The sequence below is a fragment of the Sinocyclocheilus rhinocerous genome, unplaced genomic scaffold, assembly GCF_001515625.1.
Source record: "Sinocyclocheilus rhinocerous isolate Xijiao unplaced genomic scaffold, SAMN03320098_v1.1 scaffold308, whole genome shotgun sequence".
Classification (NCBI taxonomy): domain Eukaryota; kingdom Metazoa; phylum Chordata; class Actinopteri; order Cypriniformes; family Cyprinidae; genus Sinocyclocheilus; species Sinocyclocheilus rhinocerous.
The window spans coordinates 968358-988629 of record NW_015664994.1 but is presented as its reverse complement, the minus strand read 5'-3'; the positions used below and the strand labels follow the sequence as shown (position 1 = coordinate 988629).

Genomic DNA, 20272 nt, shown 5'->3' with positions numbered 1-20272 from the left:
GCTGTAATGGCGCAGCTCTATTCTGGAAAAGGGGGCGGGGAGCAGCAGCTCATTTGCATTTAAAGAAACAGACCCGAAAAACAGCGTGTTTCTGCTTCCACTCAAAATAGGCATTTGCAAAATGATATAATAAATGACCTGTGGAGTATTTTGAGCGGAAATTTCACAGACACATTCTGGGGACACCAAAGACTTATATTACATATTGTAAAAAGGGGCATAATATGTCTCCTTTAAAACTTCTTAATATCCAGCATTGTAAGTGCTCACAAATGAAATCTCTTAAATATCTTATTTAAGATTATATGTGATTATATGAGATTATATAGAGACCACATGGAAATGTAAAGTCATTTCTCATAAAATTCTTCCAAAAATAAATTATCTGAGCTATGCTATCTATATTTATTTTAAAGCTCTATCATTTTACTGTATGTGAACAATTGTTTTGTTTGTGTCTATTTATATTTCTCCTAATGAATTTTATCAGAAAACATGTGGCACAAAGTTAACTGTGAAATCCATTCATTCTGAAAGAGCAACCCCTGAGCAATAAACAAATCCTTTGAGAAACCATGTTCTATCAGCGAACAGAAGTTCTGGATTTTTTATGTGGATCAGAGCGGTTGCTGTTCTCGTTGTTTTTCAAACACATGTGTGTTGACACTCTGATACGGTGCACTCTTCATTTCCATACGCTCATGCCTGGATGGAAATGACATCTAGTCACAAATATCTCTGAGGCATGAGACATCACAGACAATGAGAACACTATGAAAAGAGGCAATAGTATGTTGCGAGAAGGAGAGCTTTATGACCCCGTGCTGTTTTGTTTCGAAAGAGGACGTCAGGAGGCACATCGGTCTATAAAGCTGCCGCCACAGGCCCTCATTAAAGTTTCCTGTGTGGTGGATGCACCCAGTGGGCTTTCATATTTCCCTTTTTCTGTTTACGGAGCTGTATAGCTGCTGACAAAAATGAACTCATCTTACTGAAGTGTTATTATATTAAGCATATATACCCACCTATAGTACAGTATAAATACATAAAGGCAATCATTTATATGGCAATCTGGCTCCTCAATTTTTATTATAAATAAAGGCTTGAAAGAAACACTTTGTGGAGAATCCTTTGGGATTTTTAGCATGCAGTGAGGACACTTTTGACAAAAATATTTCAACAGACAACAATTTTATACTCTTAAGATTTTGGAGGCATCGAAGCACTCATGTAGAAAAACTCAGCATAGTAACTGCTAATAACTTATTTTAAAATATGTGTATTAGCTAGTTTTATGTGCTAAAGCTGAAGCTCATAACTAGGTTATAAGAGGTCAATGATTAAGTGCTTAATCAATGGCTTTATTCACCCAGTAAGGGTTTGGTATTGACATCTATATTTGGGATAAAGTCATGTCTTTTTATCTGAATATTGGCATATGATTTACACATATTTTTTTGCCAATAAAAGTATTTTTATTGGCAAAAATATATATAAATCATACACACACACACACACACACACACACACACACATATATATATATATATATATATATGTATAAAACCAAATGTGGGTTTAAATGTTAAAAAATGAACTTTGTTCTTTTACTGGTTTAAAATGCTAACCATAACAATTTTAGATAAAATGTTTGTTAATGAAGGTATTTTTTTTCCAACCATAATGAAGACAAAAAAAAAAACATGACAAAAAATTTACAAGAAAACAAATATTTTTTATGCAATCTTTCGTTCATTAAATTTAAGTGCCATTTTGTATTCCAACAAATACATGGAAAAAAAAAGTTGTCGTGGAATAGCTAGTTTTATGTGTTAAAGCTGAAGCTGATAACTAGGTTTTTAATGATCAAGGATCCTTATCAGTGTTTGGTACTGACATCCATATTTATTAACAGACGTGACTCTCAAATGTCTTTCTCTTACTCGCCATAACTCTGTAAACACTTGTAACCATAGCAACAGATAACAATTCTAAACATCAAAAGTCTTTGTATTGCTTATTTACGGATGTCATTTTTTATTCCAAACTATTTCAGGCATCTCCCACTGCTTTCGCCCTTTCACATCCCCCCCGTCTGCTTCACCCAAACACTTAACAGGAGTTATATGTCTCAATCTCTAACAGCACAATACCTCTATTTTCTGGAATTTTTTCATAACCTGAGAGAGTCTGACAGCTCTAACATTAGAGTCTGACTGCAAAAAGCCCACACCTCATGCCAAATGCATGCCGATGATGCAACGGCCAACTAGCTGACTGTGGTTCCATACAGCACATGTGGGGTAACATGTCTGAAGTAAATGCCAATACAGTTCTGTCCAATGTCACTTTATGTCCCTGTAAAAATATGTCTATTCAATTAAAAATAGCATATGATTATTTGTGTGCATGCTTTTGTGCACGGCCTGTCACTTCTGAAATGAATGGTGCTCATAACAGAGGAGTCATAACCAATTCTCCTCCACTTCCCTGTCGGGCAGAGAAATTGCTGATGCTCTAGATTTCCAAGGTAAGGAGAAGATTAAGTGTGGACCGCTGGTGTGTCCTGTTCCATACAAATCTAAGCTGAAGATAAAGTAGTGCTTTTTTCATGTCAGATTTAGTTCCTTACGTGAGGGAAAGCCATTTATGATATATCAGCACCATGAAGGTTTCAACCTTTGGGATGTTTTACTTGTCAGATTGGTGGGATTTATACGCATTCTGTCTCAAGGTTACACATTTGTCTGAAGGCTTCACATCACAATAAATTAAAGCTACCAGCAGCTTTATTGTAGACACTGTAATTATAGCTTAGTCCACTGATAGTGAATTTCACAGTCTATAAAAAATGAAAAAAATAAGACCTTCAGAAAAAAGTTTTGCATCATGTTTGGCTATTCATAAATGCCTACATCTATTTCAAAAGGTCCAAAAGGCCAAATGTCTTGGAATAAAGAGAAAGAGTGATAAACAGAAGCAAAGCACAAACATTTATAGAAATAAACAGTTGATCTATAATCTCAAATTTTTGGGAGAACAAATGCTGACCCTGCACTCTAAAAAATGCTGGGTTAAATACAACCCAGTGCTGGGTAAAATAGGGACAAACCCAGCAATTGGGCTGTTTTGACCCAGTGGTTGGGTTAAATGTTTAACCCAACCTTCTGGGTAGTAACCCAACCACTGGGTCAAAACAACCAAATTGCTGGGTTTGTCCCTATTTTACTCAGCACTGGGTTGTATTTAACCCAGCATTTTTAAGAGTGTGCAGGCACTTTCAAGCAGTGAAGTATTGATTTATCCGGTTTTCAGTGCATAAGAGCCAGACAAATGCAAAATGCAGCATGTACTTTTTTGTGATGAATATAAATCTGCTCAGATAGAGAGAGCGGGAGGTCAGATGTGTTGTTCCACACAATTACGTCAAAAAAAGTACACCCTCACAAAACAACTGAAATATCGGTGTGCATTAAAACACTAAATGCTCCATAAAGCAAGAGGCAAATGGCCATTTAAAAGGACATATTTGTTGTTGTTGTTGTGGGTTTAAATGCAAATAAATATATAATAAAATAATTAACTTTGTTCTTTTACTGGTGTTGCCCATCATAACAAAATTACTGATGAAAATCAACTTAACATAATTAATTTTTTATTTTATTTTATTTTTTGAATAAAAATATTAACTGAAGAAAAATGGTTGATAGAAAGGTGTGACATGCGTTCTTTTCGGTTCATTAAAGATTAATCTTGCAGAAATCTGACAAGACATTCACATCAACTAAAATGTTATTTTTGTCAACTAAATTTAGATTTTATTTTATTAGAGTAAAACTGGCTGAAAATAATGAATATGAAATTTCAAAATATTGGCTAAATTCTAAGGATTATTGAAAAAAAGACACAAACTACGACTAAAAAAAAATGTAAAACTGCATCAAAGACACACTTTACTACTAATTATAATACAACAAGATAAACGGTAACACTTTAGAATAGGGAACACATATTCACTATTAATTAAGAGTTTTCCTTTAATAAACTCCTAATTTGCTGCTTATTAATAAGGTAAGGTAGTTGTTAAGTTTAGGTATGGGGTGGATTATGGGATCTAAAATATGGTCATGCAGAATAATCCATTAATATGTGCTTTATAAGTATTATAAACAGCCAATATGCTAGTAATATGCATGCTAATAAGCAGCTAGTTAATAGTGAGAATTGGACCTTAAAATAAAGTGTTGCCATATAAACAAGTTGCCTGAACTGTTAAAAAAATGAAATTGTAAATAAAACAACGATTACTGGAGTTTGTTTTACCAGAATAATCAGTTTTTCTACTTCAAAATTTCTGAGTGAAAATTGTTTCTACACCATTTTTTTCCCAGTGTGGATGTGTATGCATGGATAGAGACTCTTTCTCTTTTTCCCCGCTTCTTCTAGACAGTGCGTTGGCTACTTAATTAGCCAACATGTTGTCAGACACTGTGTGCAATGGTTTCATGCCACACAAAGTAACAGCAAAACACATTCATGTGAAATCCAATGCCATTGAGGCATAAGGACAAAACTACAGCCATTTAAGCAATAAATACTTCAGTGGGACATTCACAAGTTCCTTCAAGACAAAACAAAACAAAACAAAACATAAATAAGTCTGACTAAGCTCTAACATCACTCTTTGAACTCATTTACTATGTCACAGCCATTCTTTTTCAGGACACTCTGCATACAACTGCTAGCAGTCTGGATCTATTTCTGTGATGAGTTTGTTAGTGGTGCGGATGACTTCTGCCACACTTTTTAGCTGCAGCTGGCGGGGCATCCGCCCCTGCTGCATTCGATTATTGTAGCCGGGCGGTTTAAACACTGACCTTATCTAAACTGACAAATTGGACAATTCTCTCCCTCCTCAATCACACATACCCAGCATGCTCTAGTTTCTTATTTACAGCCTATTTTCCAAATGCCACATTTGTTTCTGTTTACACCAAGGACTGAGGGCCATCAGCTGTGAAGTTGTTCAGATGGGCTTCACCCCCTAGTGAGTTGTGGCAGGCAGATACGGCCCTATATTCACGTTTATCTTTGTGGGTCAGATCTGGCGTTCACCAGTTTGTCTTTTGTCATGCTGGCTTAGTGCTACAGAGATGAGGGGGAAAAAATCACACCCTTACAAACAAGAGATTTATATGGTCAAATTCTCTCTTTATCTACAGGGTTTCCAAATAATGTACTGCACTTCTAATGTCCAACAATGTTGTGTTATGAGCAGTGATCAGACAATAAACAAACAAATATATAAAGTCTGTTCACTGCTTGTATATATTTTTTCTGAATATTGTCATACACATATTTTTTAACTATTTATTTTTGATTGATTAAAAACACAAAAAACTATAATACTATATATTTTTATTAAATAAATAAAGTGAGCATACCTAAATAAATAAATGAATTAAAAAATAATTTATTTATTGAGAAGTCTATTCAGTGCTCACATTAAGTTTTTTATCCTGAATATCGACATATAACGTATACATATTTTCATAACTTGTGTATTTTTTTTTGTTTTATTTGAGCTTTATCAGTTATGTATTTAATTTATTATAAATGCATGATCAAAAATATAAAAAAATAATAAGGAAAGGATGTGACGTGTGGCCAAGTATGGTGTCCCATACTTGGAATTTGTGCTCTGCATTTAACCCATCCAAGTGCACACACACAGCAGTGAGTAGTGAACAAACACGCACACACACACTGTGAACAAACACCCGGAGCAGTGGGTATTGAGGGTGGAGTGAGCGCTGGATATTCACTTCCCCCACCTACAATCCCTGCCTCGACTCGAACCCTCGACCTTTGAGTTACAAGTCCGACTCTATCCATTAGGCCATGACTGCCCCATAAAACTTATTTTATTAAATAAATAAAGATGAAAGAGATCCACACTCGTCCACATTCAGCCAAAAAGGCTTATTATATTTAATGCTCAGAGCTCACAAAAATATGTGCAAAAAAAGTGCAAAGGTGTAGAGCGTTTTCGGGTATTAACCCTTCCTTAGTGCCTACGCACCTTATGTTAGTTGCCTACTGGATTTTTGAGTGTTTGGCGCTACAACCTTTTCTAAGTGTGAATTAAATAAATAAATAAATAAATAAATGCATACATTTATTATGAAGTTCTGTACTACTTATGTACTGCCTATTTCAACATTAAAACACTCAACAATAAAACAAAAACACTAATACTCATGTTTGTTAAGAACTTCTGTAATTCTGCCATCCTTATATTAAAAGACAAAAACATCTTTAGATTCAAATATGAAACCCATGACCTCATGAAAGACCTCTGCACTCTTCCTCCACCTCCTCTCCAGCGCCACAGGGAGTTCAGATCACCGCAAGCCTCTAAACTACACTATCCCGACTTCATGAGGTCAAACCCAAGCCTCCCATGGTGCAGAGTAGGTGTGATTTTCTGACCTTAGCATGTGTGCGCTTAGCATTAGCATACTCTTCCTTGAATTCAGGGGTGGTTCTAGAGTCAGTGAATATTTCGGGGTTTCGCCTAGACGTCAGTGAATGTGCATGGGTACATCTTTTCATAAAATATCAAAAAATCATACTTTGATGTATACTGTGCACTGGTAACTGTTTGATCATTCTGTGTTTTTATGTATGTGAAACAGTATGTGCTTACTTCATCGAGATGGTGAAATACTTTGGTCACAAAGTCAGCAAAAAAGTTATTTTCTTCACTGTTGTTAGCAGAGCTTTTGTAATTTTACGTATTTGTTCTTTTTCAGTCATGCATTTAATATAATTACATAATTGAAAATGTACAAATACAATTTATACAATAATAAAATATATTTTTACTAAATAAATATTTTAAATGTCTTAATAAAGTGATCATTAACATGTAATACTTTTATATAAAAAAATAAATATTATATTAATATATTTATTTATAAAAAATATATTTATAAAAATTTAATATAATTACATAATTGAAAATGTACAAATACAATTTATACAATAATAAAATATATTTTTACTAAATAAATATTTTAAATGTCTTAATAAAGTGATCATTAACATGTAATACTTTTATATAAAAAAATAAATATTATATTAATAATAAAAAATATAAAAAATATATTTATAAAAAAATATATAGAAGTTTATATTTTATATAATAATAATAATAATAATAACAACAATAATAACATTTCAATTTAGATTAGCAATCATGAAAACATATTGGCAAAGACAAATTTCTGAAAATTCAGCAATTTACTAAAAATATTTGGGACTTGAAAGCCCACCCCTACTGTCTCCTATGGCTTATTCTCTGGATCAGTAAAATATTACCTCAATGTTTCCCTCTCCATTCTACAATATTCAGCATTGCATGATGAGGTGGACCTCGAATTCTCAGATCGAGTTCTTTCAAAACCTGAGCTAGAAATAAACCTGAATGAATTAATAATAATTAATTCCCTACAGTTAAAATTAAGTAATCAAAGTCATTACACATCACACACTGTAAAATTCAATGACATATGTATTTACCTGCCTTTTCGTCCTCCTTCTGTTCAATCAGTCAGCAACTCACAGTCACACCCAGTGATCCTGCCTGTTTTGCAGGGACTTAAAGCTGGTCTCATGGTGGGCTGCGCATGCTACAGATCCCGTCATGTTTGAAGTGGCTGACTGTGTGCTAAAAGGGTGAGACTGAAAGAAACTAAGAGATTATTTCCCGCTGTGACTCAAGCTGCCACCAGAAAGCTTTGGATCTGCATTTTCCCATGTGAAGGTGTAAAAGCCACCTGTGCTACTACTTAACTTTCTATTGTCTGCACAACTGGAGAAAAAGAGAGAGAGATTTGTGGATCTAAGTGTGTATTACCCTTCAGACCCAGATAACTTGACTTGTAAGCCCTCATGCACATGCATGTGGTCAGCTGACAGTTACACATCATTTCCATGTCGTTCACGTGTGTCTCAGTGTGTGGGGACTTACACATTCAGTGCTTCTTATTCACCTCTGTTCGCCAGTGTGCTAACATGCTATGTATTCATGCATGTAGTCTCGCAAGCAATATATTTGATTATCGGCATATTGCAGCCTTTTCTGCACATGAACAGCCCACAGAAAGGGGCTGTTGGACTAACATGTCAATCCAACTACACCTCACATTAATGTGACATATAGTGGCGGGTAAATATGAAATAATTATTACAGCAAAACTAGACCTCTATGCACATTTATAATTCCTTAAAATAATGTTAAAGTTCGTACAAATCATTTATTTATTTATTTATTTGTTTGTTTGAAATATTGTATCCATATCAGTAAGTGATGATGTGCATTTAAAAATAAACATGTGGTTTATTAAAGAAACAGTTTACCCATTAATAGCTTTATATATAATATAATATAATATAATATAACATAACATAATATAATATATTTTTCTTGGAATTTTAAATGATTATTGGAGAATATTTAAGCAATTTCTGAGTGAAAATAATTTCAAAGTAAATAAAATTTTTTTTTTCAATTTAACGTAAGTTTTAATTATCTAATAATTCCACTTTTAAAATATGACATCATATGGGTTTAAAAAACAGGAGGGTAAATGAATTAACAAATTAATTAATTAAGTCTTATGTCCTGTAAATAGTTTTGGACACAATACACTTTAAGAGCATGTTTGCCTGCGCTGATAATGCATTTACATTATACAAGCACAATATAAAAATGACCTAGTTACATCCAACACAATGCTGTCTCTTCTTCCTACACACTCAGAGCAGACACTCACACGCACACATGCACCAATGCATCAATAAATCATAAACAAGAACTAAATTAAACATTAATTTCAAGCTTGTGGAGAGCCGCTCACAGTTGGCCAACAGGAGCTTCTCTTGCTCTAGCTCCTATCTGGCACAGCTTAATTAGGATCTTCATATTTCCAGTGAACAAACAAAAGAAGGGGAAAAGAAGCAGAAGAAAAGCAGCAGAACAGCACACTCTTAAGTAGGTTAGAGCTCCCCTCTTGGGTCAAACTACCACAGGCTTACAGTCCTAACAGCAAAGCAGTGAGGGGGGAAATAAAAGGAGGAGAGAAATATTTTAACAGCCCCTGCTAACTCTTCTGATAACTAAAAATATGTAACCCTAAAGGCAGAAATACTTCAACATCAGTATCTTCTTATCTGTACAATACATATAAAAACTGAACACTGTAGGGTGAATTCACCGAATGTGAAATAGCTTTGCACAAAAAATTCATTGCTAAATTGAAAGCCATAGTCATTCATTTCACTGCAATCATGCAAGGGGGTGGGCTTGTATGATTGTAAGGGGTTGTAATCCATGGGGGGTGGGTGGGTGTTTTGGATCTTAGGTTTAACATCACGTAAATTCACCCATTTATCCCAAAATACATAAAAGTAAATCACAACTAGGAGAGGAATAGAGTGAACTTTATAGTGTACCTATGAATAAAACACGTCGTCAGATTTTAATTGAAAGGATTTTTATTGCCGCTTTCCTTGGACACCAGTGTATTTAACAAACTCACAAAATGTATTTTTTGCTAGTAATTAATTTAAATGTCAGAAACCTAAAATAAATTTTATGTGGTTGAAAACACTGAATAGTGCCAGACAAAGCGTTTGAATTTAGCAGTGAATGTTCTAAATACACCAGTGATGGTCCGCATCGAATGGTTAAAAATCGACCTGTTTTGGGGGGTTGGAGGGGGTCGAGTTGAATCTGAGGTGGCACAAATCAGATCCGAGGGGTGTCCTTCGGTTCCCCCACATTTAAGTTTAAATTAGCAACATCATAGATGCTAAAATAATGATGTACAAATATGGATTTGCAAATGAGTGCAAAATTCAAAAATTGTTATTTGTTGCAAAAAGAAGGATTTTCTTTAATAGAGATGTTTGTGCATTTTTATTGATCATATGCCAGAGAAGCGATTTTGTGGCATTGTTAACACTGATTTACATAATTCCTTTAGCAAATCACGCACTTAAAACAATAAAGCCAGCACACTGAAGATAAATGGTGTTATGTTTAGTATTCATCTTTAGTAAATTCCCTGGTTTGACTTGTATAGCTTGTTCTTTAAATGCCATCTCCAGTCTAATAGTTAAAAAAATATTCAACAAACATGGAAATTAAACTATACAGTTTCAGAAATAATGTGTCGGTACGACACCCAGCAAAGTTTGAGATGGCTTTGTTGCAATGTTTCATTAACCTAATCTGCATCAGAAACTAGTTCACACACACTGCATGCAGTACCAGCTCTTGCATTCTCTCATGTTCTTTTTAATGGCTCTAGATATTGATCCATAAGATAAATCCACTGTTACTAAGTGCAAAATTGCCTTTTATTTCAAATCACACATGAGAGACACTGGATACAAAATCAGCAAATCACTCAAAAACAACTGTTTATTGAATATTTTCTCTCTAATTTCATTTTCATGTGATCACATTTGACTAAAATTAGGGATTTTTTAAAAATTATTTATTATCAATCTAGATAAGCTTTCTATTATCCAAAAAGATGTACAAAACAAAAACTTATTTAAAAAAGCATTTGGCTGCTGGTTAACACCATTGTTCAGTTGTAACAACATCAGTAGCTGTGGTTGTAGAAACATAATGCAATTAGTAAATTAATTTCCATGGCTCAGTAAAAACTGATGTCTCACATCACAAACAAATGGAGCAAAATGCTAAACCCAATGTCAAGCATTTAAGACTGGACAAAGAATTAGAGCAAACCTTGTCTGTTTAGTCATATGTCCTCCTTTAATAGCAATTAACTGCGGACAGCCACACGGCAAACAAAACAAGTCGCCGTCGCACTCCAATACAGCTTGCGTTTCTTTTAATTAAAAGTGTGCAAGATCATGGCTGACATTTTGGCTGTCCCCTGTGAGTGAGTCTTTGGCCGAACAAGACTCATCTGGTTTAATTAACTTGCAACAGAAGCCTCACACTGACTGGGCTGTTGACTGGTGCTGAGATATGTGCTTGACTGCGGTTTTACAAAAGCAGCGATAGATAGTACACTCCTCCTAACATCCACATAGGTCTTGAATCTATTCCAAAAATTCTCACTCAATTTTCACCTCTGCATATGCACTAACAACTTAATAATAGCCCTTGCATGTTCATTCTAACGAAATCTCTCCATTCCCTATGGCAGAATCATAAGGGGAAAAGTTGTTATAGCAACTTTTATTCAGCATCACCAAAACATCTGCTGACATTTGTACTTCAGTTTGGAGGATTCCATCAAAGCTTTGGCAATCTCTTTATGTTCTGACTTTTTTTCTCTCAGTTCTGAGAAAAAGTCAAAATTGTCCAAATATAAACTCGCAATTGCAAAAAAAAAAAAAAAAAACCTGTGAGAATTGTGGGATATAACCTCAGAATTGCAAGAATATAAAGTCTATATTGTGAGATAAAAAGTTGCCTTATTTATTTATTTTTTCAATGGCGGACAAAAACAGAATTGTGAGATGTAAACTTAGAATTTAATTAAAAAATAATAAAATAAAAATAAGTCAGAATTGTGAGATATGAACTAAGAATTTACTTATCACTTTCGGACTAATCACTTTAGCCCCATTATTCAAATTAATCTTTCCCCACCTGTTTATTCATACAATACAATTATTTCAGATTGTGCCACACTCCAGTCAACGCATTCAGTATACTCTCCAAGCTAGATAGGTGCCAAGACCTACATATGTTCAAAAACTACAAAGATCGGTCTGCACTCTCTCTCTCTCACTCTCTCTATATATGAAGAGTTCAGATGCAAAAGCCTCTAAGTGCCATCTGAAATTTTTATCAGGCTTCTATATTTATGTTCAGTTTTTTCACTTTAATGGCATAGAAAAGGACCTATACATTGCCATTAAAGCAAAATTACTGAACCTAAACATAGAAGCCTGATAAAAATGCTAATTTTAGAAGAAAAATTCAGACGGCACTTAAGAGGCTTTTGCATCTGAACTCTTCATATACAGTGGGTACGGAAAGAATTAACTTAAATGATTTTAGCAAATGGCTGCAATATAACAAAGAGTGAAACATTTAAGGGGGTCTGAATACTTTCCGTACCCACTGTATATATATATATATATATATTCATTTTTTTATTATTTTTTTTAAAGCATGGTGATAAAAACAGGCATTTCGGCTATCACCACCCTAAAATAAATAAATAAATAAATACAAATAAATAAATAAAATATACTGATTGTCGGTCAGTCATTTTCTTCCTGTTGGTACTTCCTTGCCAGAATATGACTCATTTTACCTTTATATTGGCTTAGTACTTCTAACAATTATGAATTTGCTTGAGCAACAGATCTTGCCTGTGAGCTGTGTTTGACACAATTATACCTCCTCATTTTCAATAATTATGGCTTACCTGCTTCTGAATTACCAGAGAATTATTAGGGAAGATTTAGTATGGCATATCGATGGTCTTCTACTGCTACCATGCAAATTTTACTCAGCTGATGTCATCAAGAATATGCTTTTGTCTTTCTCCTGTTACAAATAAGATCACAAGAGGGGTCTGTCTTTATCTAGATGAGTTAAAAATCTTACAGACACATTTTGAGGATTTCATCATCTCACTCCAAACCACATCAATGTTTTGACAGGCATTTCAAAAATCACCCAGACTGGGAGAATGATGAGCAGACTGTCAAGTAAACCAATTCTTTGAGAATTTGTGAAAACATAATCTGGCTTTTTCCACTTTCAATCTGATGAAAACTTTTTTTTTTTTACGCAAAATCTGCTCAGAACTGAATATGCCTGAAGTCACTTTTTAAATAAACCATACTGTCTGTCTAAATGTTAGCCTAATTGTTTAGATGTGCAGGCGCATCATTAGTCAAAGTAAAACATTTCTTCCTCTTTGTATGCATGCCAAGTGCTTATAAACTATAGTAGGAACCAATTTTTACCATTATAGCAAGGAAAGTCATTATGCCCTTGCTGTGAAACAAAAGTGGATCTCTGATCTCTTCTCATACAAAAGCAGCTGAATGTTTCAGTAATTTTGTATGCAGAGGTGAAGAGGGCGTATTTGCATTGCATTGAGGTCATGTGACATTTACCATGAGCCCTTCTTTGATCTTCAAGAGAAAGACAAGAGTGCAAGATGTAAAACTAAGTGTGATATACTCCAAATCAAAGTCACACCATTGCCAAAGGGCTCAATATTTCCTGTTCAAAGCATGAAACTTTGCTCCGATCAGACACACATTGTTTACCTTAGTGCATTTAATTGCCATTTGTGATTGGCTCCGTCTCCCTCTGCTCTGTGAATTAGACAGTAACTAAGGCTGAAGTGTGTTAACTGTGACAAATGGCTGTGGCATTTAGAGTAAAGGAGGACACAAATATACCCATTCAGACATATCTATATTCCCTCTCTGAATCAGCAGCTTTTGACCTAGCGTAAAATATTTCCTGTAGTAAACAACAGTCATACTGTAGCACAAAGTCACTTATAATTCATTCTTGAATGTAATACTGCAACACTATTCCACAGCTGAATCCTAACACTGATGGTTTTCTCACAATTTCTGTACTAGATTTTACTAATTGATTATATTAAAATATTAAATACATAATTTCATATATTTTAATATATTAAAATATTACAAATAAAATAGAAAACAAAAATTACAAAATTTTAAAAAGTTACAACATTTTAATAATATTTCACAATATGGATGTTTTCATTATTGTTTTTATCTTATTCTTGTTTTTATATTTCTACCAAATAAATACAGCTTTCAAAACATTAAAAACGCACCTATATATATGTTAAGAAAGAAAGAAAGAAAGAAACATAGATAAAGGCACTTGGTCAACGTTCTTTCAGAAGTGCCTATGATGCAACCTACTGTAACTCCAAGATGAGCAAGATGAGACTGTAGATTGTGAATAGGATAGTGCTGCTTTTATCAGTGCAGTGAATATGACACACAGTAACAAATATTCCATACAAAACTCAATATGTCCCTAAACAGAGACATTAAATATTGCATCAGAAAAACCAGGCAGAAGTGCACACACCATTGTAATAAACAGGGCCACAAATCTGCGGGATATGCAGGCGAGAAGAAGAGATTATCTGTAGGGTGAAGAATAGCGGAACTGAGAGAGCGAGAAAAATAATTTTTTAATGGATTTTACGGGTGTATGTTCGCATGGGTATACTGTACATGTGTGTGAGTTTTCTACCCCAGACAAATAGACAACCACTACAATTCCACAAGCTCTGCTGTCTGACCTCTACTGTACTGCCGCTGATAAATTCATGCCTGTCCACTGCACGTGTCCTTTCATGACTCCACCTATTACAGAATACAACACAAAAAATGAAAGCAACACAAAGGAGAAACTTATTATGAATATAACTCATCAAATCACATAGCAAGGTCACATGGACGTGGAACCAAACAATGTGAATCACAGCAATGCAATTTTACCCTGCAGGCCAGTGCTGAACAGTTTTGAGCAATAAGTGAAAGTGAACACTAACCAGAAAACGCTCAAAACACGGGGGGATTCATAGTGACACAAAGAGAAAGAAAAGCGGTGTAGCAGCATGCTGTCTAGAGATGACCACATTTTCAACCCTCGTTTTCTTAAATCCAAAGAGATTAACAATATACTTTGGAAGTTCATTCAGCGTTCAGGAATCTTGTGAGACTACTGCTGATTATCATGGAAGGATCAACACCAAGGACATAGCAACCACAGGAGACATGGGAGACCACTTTAAAAAAAGAAAGTTCTCCCAAGTGCTGCTCGCCCTGATTCCAAACTAAATCCACACCAAAAAGACTGAAATAGCAATGAAATGTTCTACTGCTATACACAAACTTGTCATGTAGCATAATTTTCATGACAACCATGTAACTCACTCTCAAGCCATCTAGTAAAAAGTCACCATTATCAAGACCCTCTTGTGACCCTCCATTCATTCTTATTGTTACATCAATCGCTGCAAGTTATCATGTGGACATACATGGTGTTTTGCCACAGGCATCTGATATTATTTTCACTTTCATTACCACATTTACAAGACAGACATCTACAGTTAAAAATTGGTATGCAAACATTTTCATGAACATGCTGCTAAAGTCCAATACTGAGATGCAACAGCTAAAGATTGTTGATTGTTAATTATGCTAAAAAATAGAAAATGCTAAAGTCTAGAAATGAAGGATACATTTTCTAACTTCTTTGTTTGAGCTGTGCACTGTTGATAAGTCTCAACATCTGCATGTTTTGTGACATATGGCTGTGTTAATGTGTTTATACACCACCAGCCTTTTTATAGTTTCTAGATTAAAAAGCTTCAAATACCCCTGGTATAACAATTCAACCATTGTCTCACTATTATCTGTGCATGAAGAAAAATTGTTGTGTGTTTCAGGCATTCAGAACTTTTAAATTCCAATAAATTTTTTACATTTCAATTGAATATGAATTGATGCAGCAAACAGGTTAGAGAATTGCAATTCTAATTTGAACAGGCCTATAAAAGGAAGTAGAATTAAAATGAATTGAAATTTAAAGGGTTTTTAAAAAGTTATTAATATCTAATCTAATGTATTTCATAATGCTTAATAAATTAACTTTTGTGGAACACTTCATTTATCAGAATGCATTACCTGGGTTGAATTTCTTTCTTTGAATTGCAATTCAATAAATTCCACTTCCTGTCATTCAGCTTCCTGTGAGGTGTGGCCAATTCAGTTCAGAGACACAGTTACGAACTGAAAAGGAGCCAATTCTTCAGTTCTGAATTTTGCACAGCCCTGGCTGTATGACAATCAATAACTTTGTTTGAATAAATATGAATTAATGCAGCAAATTTGAATATATAAAGGGATATTTGAACATATAAAGAACATACGGATTAAAGGGTTTTGAAACAGTTTACACATATCTAATCTAATATATTTAATTATGTTTAATAAATGAACTGTTGTGGAACCCTTAATTTCTCAGAATGCATTACCTGGGTTGAATTTCTTTCTTTGAATTGCAATTCAATAAATTCCACTTCCTGTCATTCAGCTTCCTGTGAGGTGTGGCCAATTCAGTTCAGAGACACAGTTACGAACTGAAAAGGAGCCAATTCTTCAGTTCTGAATTTTGCACAGCCCTGGCTGTATGACAATCAATAACTTTGTTCCTAGAATCCGTCCATTATTGCTGCACCTTGCCGAACCCATTACAGAGACCTAATGCATCTTGAGGGACTCAAGCCCTCCTACAGATGGCAAGTGCTTTGATGCATGATTCCTGACTTCCACTGTACCAGGATTATTACGCCGCTGCTCAATCAACCCCCTGCTTTCCATGACTTTTGGAGGCATTTGGGAAAATAAATCTATATCAACTCTGTGTCATACAGTAATGAGTATGCATACGTCGGTATAGTTATGCATGTGTGTGAAGGGGTTAGACGGTGAATATACATCTTTGAACAGCCGTCTGCGGAGACCTTAAAAGCTCACTGAAATGGAAATGTGGTTAAATATAGATTGATTAGTTTGTTTGTTGTTGCAGATTGATGTTTTCAGAATACATTTAGCATATTTATGTCGTTTATCTGAACTAAACAATATGGCGTGCCACCATAAAATATCAGGAAATAGCAGGCAGGTGCTTACCACATGGAGAAGAGATCTTCCCCTTGGCCATGTTTTTGTTCTACTAAAGAGCCTTCTGGTTTGGGTTTGCTTCTTAAATCTGCAAGAAAACACAAAATAAATGAATTAAATAAAGAAACGGAGAAACAAAAAGAAGAAGGTGTAATTAAGAAGCAGACAAAACAAACATACAATCAGTAGTCTGGAGAAGCTCTGAACACAACAGAACACCCTTATGGATGTGAATACCAACACAGTATGTTATTACTGCGAATGCTGTCTGCAAGCTCTGTGTTTCACGGCTTTACTCGTAATCTCTAGGGCTCGGGTTTCATATGCGCTTCCAGCAAAGTCTGGGCCAAGCCACAATGAAACTTTTGCACAATCAATATCATGTAATATGTACAAAGCCCAACATGAAAAAAAGAGGCTTTTCCTTTTTTCGCTTCCTCTATCCTCTTATGCACTACACAGGATGCTGTTCTATGACACAGGACATTGTTCTTGTTATTTAAAACCCAGAAATCTTGCAGCAAGGATTCGGAATATCTATATCCCAGTCCACTCGTGCTCCTCCTTTCCACCTTGTGGAAATCATTTCATTCTCTGACAGTATGTCTCTCTTTCTTTTACTGTCTGAAAAGACGCTAATGAGTCTCTCCATACAGGCCTGGCGGTAGACAGAGGCAAGGTGATTATGCAAACACCAGGTCCTGAATTGGTAATGAAAGCTGGGAAATATGTAGATGACAACTGTGTAGTAAAGGAAAAGAAAATAAGAAGAAGAAGAAAAAAAAGAGTAGAAAGTTTGTTTCTGGACTCTCTTGTAAAATCAGTCCTGACACTCAGTGCTATTAGTAGCCCATTAAGCAGTTCAAGGACAATAGCTGTCTTCCTGTTTGATCATTTATCCTCCGGATCTCGTTGTTATGCTCGGTGCCTAAGATCAAGATGACTGCAGAATATCAATGGCCTTGCTGAAAGTGGGCAAACTAGGTAAAATAATTCTTTTCGGCTCTATTTACACTCAAACAAAATATTGTTTCATAAGGCTGCGTTGTTTATCTTCCACATGAAGTATTGGAGCAATAACCTTGTTTTGATCAAACATAATGAAGCAAGTTCTAGTGCCATATGAAAGCATAACATTTCAAAAGCATAAGCTGAAAAGACCCTTGATATTGATTCATGCCTGTGGGTGTTACAATCCACACAGAAAAAGTAGGACAGCTCAACCTGTGCAAGGTGAAATGACAAAGCGTGCTTTCCCTCTCTTATTCCCCTAAACATACCGGCTGTATCTGTTCAGTGAAAGGACCACAGGGGGAGGACAGCAGATATAATTCATCTCATCCCCTTCCTTAATCATCAGTAGTAGTTTCCCCAAAGCCACCGTCATGGATAACACATAGGGCAATCAGCCTGTCATTGTTTTCTCAGTGTGGTATAAAACAGCTTCCTCTTTAAAGAAGAGAATGACATGCTTTACATGTAAGATGCCTGGTCAAAGTGTCCAAATTTATTTCTAAATGGTAGTCTCAGGCAGTTATCTGGGTTATGAGTCTCTTCTCAAACTGCTTAACTAATAACTAATGCCTTTATCATTGATAGTCCCAGATTTTCTTTTCTGAAAGACTTTCATCTTGTCAAAATGGTATTGAAAAGCATTAAAAAAGGCATGAACTTACTGTAAAGACCCATGTTGGAACACAAAAGATGATATTTTGAAGAATGTTTTTCAAAATGTTTTTATTGAATGTCAGTTATGTAAGTGGGGTCAAAAACATCACTGGGAAAAAAGAGAGATTTAAAAAAAATATTAAAATAAGAATTAGAATTAAAATAATATAATTATTATTATTATTATTATTATTATTTTTAAATACCTTCTTTTGTGTTTACAGTAGAAAATCATACAGAAATGACATGAGGGTAAGTAAATAATTCTCATTTCTGGGTAAACCATTCCTTTAATCTACATCATATTTCTTTTTTTTTAAATTCTATTCAGCAAGGATGCCTCAAATAGTTAATACATTTTAAATGTTACAAAGGATTTCTATTTCAAATTAATGCTGTTTCTTTTGAACTCTCTTTTCCAATCACAGAATCCTAAAATAAAATATATCACGTCCTCTACAAAAAATATACAGCAGCTCAACTATTTTCAATACTGACAAAAATAAATGTTGCTTTTCACAGCGAATCAGCATATTAGAATGATTTCTGAAGGATTGTGACATTGAAGGTTGGAGTAATGGCTGCTGAAAATTCAACTTTGACATCACATGATAATTATTTATATAAGTAAACAGATCAATAATTAAAATAGAAAACAATTATTTTAAACTTAATACTATTTCATAATATTACTATTAATATTATACAATTTTTCTACATTTTTGATGCAGACTTGGTGAACATGAGAGACTTACCAACCCCAAACTTTTAAACATATATTGTAGAGCACTTAACAGAGAAAAGAACAAAGGCCCTAATGCTGGTATTTATTAAACACTGGTATGTCCTCTCATTGACCAGCGGCCACAGTGATATCTATCTCATTCAATTATTCTGCCCACATGGGCATCTTGCTAAATCCCTTTCAATCTCATGTGCTTGATTAGTCTTCAGTTCATGCTTGATTTGCCCTTTGCTGTACATCAACCTGGGGCCAGTTGTAATGGATAACAACACACCAATTAATCCCATCATTGTGGCAATTAAGTAGATTGAGTGCTCCGATACCAGCGGGGATTCCAGTGGGTGCCGGGGGGATGGCAGGGGATGGGAACAGTGGATTGATGCTTCCATGAGCCTCCAGGGGCCTGTTGCACCAGCTGTACACAAGTTACAACTTAGTCTAGTTAAAACTTATGCACGTTACCTTACGAACAACTGGTGCAACCGAATAATGTATAGATTTAGTTACAAACTAGCTAGTAGCTACTAAGCCTCTAGTGTGGACTTAAAGTCCTAATTTAAGTAAGAACTTGTGAATGGCTGGTGCAACCCTACTAAGTAGGGACACTAACACAGATGAACACATCTGCAGCACATTCAAACAAAGAGTTAAGTGCTAGAAAGAGTGAAACTGAACATTAGTTTAATACTACATAAACTGTGCTCTAATAAAATGTGACATTTTAAGCAGGGAGCTTCTCCCCTCCTGAGTTAAACTAGACTCCATTAGTGTGGCTTGTTAGCATGGGTCAAGTTTGATCCTTGTGGGGATAGAGTGTGTTGGTAGACTGTTTTGAAGTAGCTTGTTTACAGGCAGCGAGGATATTGCATAACCTGAGTGAAGACTTACTGTCATAGTGCTCCTAAGGGGGTCTGGATTACAGAGATTTCAACTAACTTTCCCTAGCGTAGTTAAGCTCTAGCATGACAGCGAAAAAGTTCTTGCTTTTTGCATCTGCCTTCATTTCTCCATTCATAATTGCCACGTTTTCTTCAATCTATAGTGTCCTTTTTAAATTGCACTGTGCAAACATTTTTAACAATGTAAAATAAATAA

The 20272-nt window shown here is 34.9% G+C and overlaps 1 protein-coding gene across 1 annotated transcript in view; it reads right to left on the bottom strand.

Moving 5' to 3' along the window:
* Positions 1 to 16849, bottom strand: part of LOC107730658 (leucine-rich repeat and immunoglobulin-like domain-containing nogo receptor-interacting protein 2) — a 98908-nt gene extending 82059 nt beyond the window's left edge. Inside the window, exon 1 of the mRNA XM_016541520.1 lies at positions 16774 to 16849. The gene's annotated coding sequence lies outside the window, so the exon portion shown is untranslated. The remainder of the gene's footprint in view (positions 1 to 16773) is intronic.
* Between the last annotated feature and the right edge of the window lie 3423 nt (positions 16850 to 20272).